We start from the raw sequence: 3,983 nt of genomic DNA on the forward strand, positions 1-3,983 counted from the left end.
CATATTTCCACAATAATTGTAAAGGGTCACCAACCGAAATTAACAAATATCACGTAACATTTAAATTTCAAATGCAACAAAATAACCTTTCAACTTAGTATACTCCTTGAAAGGGTTTTCATATGCCAAACATGCATAAAACAAAGTTGAAAAATGAAGTTTTTAACAAAACTGCACTGTCGTATTCGAATACAATGCTAATTCATAAGTCAGTAGCAAAAATGGAGTTCACAATCCATAATATTGAAGTTTGCAACAAACAAACAACTAAAATAGGTTCAACTATTCCATCCAACTCCATACTAGTTTTTATATTACACATTCACTAAATAGAAAATTATTTTTAATTATAAATTCATACCATATTTTGATTTCTATTGTTGCTCATACAGTGTTCATCGTTGTTGTTAGTTATCAACACAACTATATAGGACTGCAAATAAGGATGAGAATAGGTCAGACCGACCGACAGAGACCTACGACCTAGCCTACGTCAGACCAGACTTCTTTTTAAATAGATAAGGCAAAGACTTCTAAAAAAAGTCTATTTAGTTATAAAGGTAAGACTACATGCCACATAATAAGTCTTTTAGGTCAATTAGGTCGACCTATTTAAATAAATAAAAATAATATTTTTTTACTATTATAAGTATTATATTAAATTTTGATCTTTTTGTTATATATTCAACTTTTAGTAATTTATGCATATTAACTTATTTAGTTTTTGACATATTTAAATGTTTTATTATAAAATATAATTGAAGTTGGATGTATATAAAATCAATTTCTTCAAAATGTCATGTCAAATATCAAAATTGAACTTAATTTCATTGATATATTAACTCGTTAATCTATTTAAAGATAGTCGACAAGTTATTCAAATCTGGATGACTAATAACATCAAGAATAAAATGTTTCAATTGAAATCTCAAATTAATTTTCTCTTGATAATTAAAATCCAGAGGGTAAAATTTATATACAAGAGCACATATATTGTCCATATCAAATGCTTTGTAAATATCTTTAGGAACCGAACTATTGTTTAGACTTAAAAGCTCCATTGTTTGCGCACAAAATATGTGATTCAATTCCTGCAATTGTTGATCAATTGTAACAAAATATATCCACTCTCTATTGTTGACCCACTGTGATGTGATCATGTTGATGACGAGCGTGCCCTTCACGTTCTATATAAATAGCATTACAATCGGGGAAATCAATATCATGTTGCTCAAAAAATAATATCACATTTTTCAATAAACCATCCCAACCGTCATCTCTCAACTTTTGAATTAATTTTTGGTATTGTTGACTAATTGTATTGCATTAAGTATATCTTGAGATATCTGTTGTAAATCTTGATAAAGATGATATATAATTCCCATAATCTCTTTCATCATGTGCAAAATCAATATGAACTCAAAGGATTTCATAAGCTTATGAGCAACATTAGCATTTCCACGTGTAGAATAACTTGTTCAATTTCTTCTAATATCTTGAAGAACCGCACAAGTTGGATTATACAAATTTATCATACTAAAAATAGAAGAAAAATGTGAGCTCCAACGAGTATCTCCGACTCGTTTTAAATTGCAAATTTGATTTTGTCCACTACCACTTTCAAGTTCACCAATCTCCAACCAAGTTGAATTCTTCTCTAATATGGCACTTTACAATTCTTCATGACGCTTACTAGAGAAACACACAACATTGATAATAAAAATTAAGTGCGAAAAGAAATCATGAATAGGAAAAACTTCTCTAGAAGCAGTAATCAAAGCAACTTGTAATCTATGTGTAAAACAATGTATATAATAAGCCTAAGAATAGTCTTTGAAAAATAATGCTTGTAATTCATTTTATTCCCCTCTCATATTACTAGCACCATCGTACCCTTTCCCAAGGATATTTAAAACATTAAGACCATGCCGAGAAAGAACATCACAAATAACTTTTTTAAGAGTGATCGCCATAGTGTCTTTAACACGCACAAGACCAAAAAAACAATCTTTTATAAATCAATTTTTATCCACAAACCTCAAAATAATTGCCATTTGCTCCCTAAGAGATTTATCACGCGATGCATCAATAATTATGCAAAATTTAGAATCCCCAATCTCTTCTCGAATATAGCTTTTCAGTTTACTAGACATGATATGCAAAATTTCCTTTTGAATTTTACGAGAGGTATACTTTAAATTATATGGAGCCTTCTTTAACACTACTTTTGCAAGTTCATTATTGCATGATGCTAAAAGTTTGACCATTTCAAGAAAGTTACCTCAATTTATTTATTCTAGTGATTCTTCGTGGCCTCAAAAAGCATAAGCTTGAAATGTGAGCCAAGAACTGAATCAATAGAGCTCTTGAGATGAAACCTATTTTTGCAGATTAGATCGACACTCTACATATTAAAATCATTTATGATGTACATAGATTGATTGAACAAGTCTTGACATGCTTTCATTGCATTATCGTTGCATTAAATCATTTTCTAGTGAAGATGTCAATGGTAGGGTTCCAATTTGGTTTTGTACTGAACAAGTAACAAAGCAAACAATAAGCAACATCACTAGTTAGAGAGTACTTTAGCCATGAAGGGAAAATTTTGAACCAAGATGCTTGAAACCGTCTTGGATACCTGTCTCCATTTAGGAGATATTTTTCAACTACATATTGATAGGGACCTCAATTAAGATAAGATCTTTGAACTTCATCTCTTTGATTCACTGGATATTCCTGAATTTGGAGACGTTTTCCGGGGTCACGTTCTAAACAATTGACATCAAATTTATTCATGGTGATTTTTTGAATCTTACAAGGCTTCTCAACTAGTTGAACTATTTGATTACTGGAAGGATATTTTTCAAGTTCCGATATTGAAGCTTTGCAATTTTCATCTTTGTCAGAAACTTTCTTCTTGAAAAATGCATCAATTTTCTTATGTTTAAACATTGTGTTACTTCTAAAAAAATACACAAATTAATTAAAACAATTCACAAATTAACTAAAATAATTCACAATTAACAAATAGTATCACACCATATCATATATCAATGGTGAACATGTAAAACTTTGTTATAGTTTGTTAATAGCTAGTAGTTGGCTTGTTATTTTAGGGTGTTAGAGTTTGTGTGTTCGATATTAATTAGTTTATCTTTCGATATTAGACAGTTTATCTATATATAGAGTTCGGTTATTAATTTTACTATATTTTATCGGTATAGATTCTAATACATGTCTATCTCATTTCTTGTTTATCTCTTAATTGGTGTAATTTCTAAAATGATATCAGCAACTAAGATTCATTAAATAATCTCCTTTACATTGTGGTAATGTTAACAAGAAGATTATTGCTGACAAGAATTATTGGCATTTGCTTTTTACTCTATTTATACAAAAAAATTAAAGTAAGAGAGAAAAAGAGTAAGAACCTGAAAATATAAGAAGTAAATTGAGATAGTATAAGGATCAAGAACAAGAAGTGACGCTGAAGACAGGCCGCTACAACTGAGAGGGAAAGCCTAAGTGAAGAGATGGAGATGCAGAGAGAAATCTGAGCAGAGAACTGAGAAAAGAGAGGGAGAGAGGTAGGGGTGGGAATAGGCCAGGCCAGACCAGGCTTTGAAAGGCTTGAGCCTGTCCTACGATGAATTTTTTAGGCCTAAGCCTGGCCTACGACCTATGATAGGCTTTTTTTTTCGGCCTGAGTCTGGCCTACGACCTATCATGGCCTGGCCTGTAAGCCTATTTAAAAGTCTTATTCACATTAAAAATAATTTTTCTAACAAAATAATTTAAAAAAAAATATGAAACAAACACCTTTAAACCGTAAAAAATGATTTTTGGTTTAAAAGAATAAATTTTTTATTAAAACAAACGTACCCATTATTATCTCTCAAACAAATAGCCTCAAACAAACTCAGATTATTACCTCTCAAACAAATCCTCTCGTGCAACATCATATTTAGTAATAATATATA

This window comes from Cicer arietinum, chromosome 1, assembly GCF_000331145.2.
Source record: "Cicer arietinum cultivar CDC Frontier isolate Library 1 chromosome 1, Cicar.CDCFrontier_v2.0, whole genome shotgun sequence".
Lineage (NCBI taxonomy): Eukaryota > Viridiplantae > Streptophyta > Magnoliopsida > Fabales > Fabaceae > Cicer > Cicer arietinum.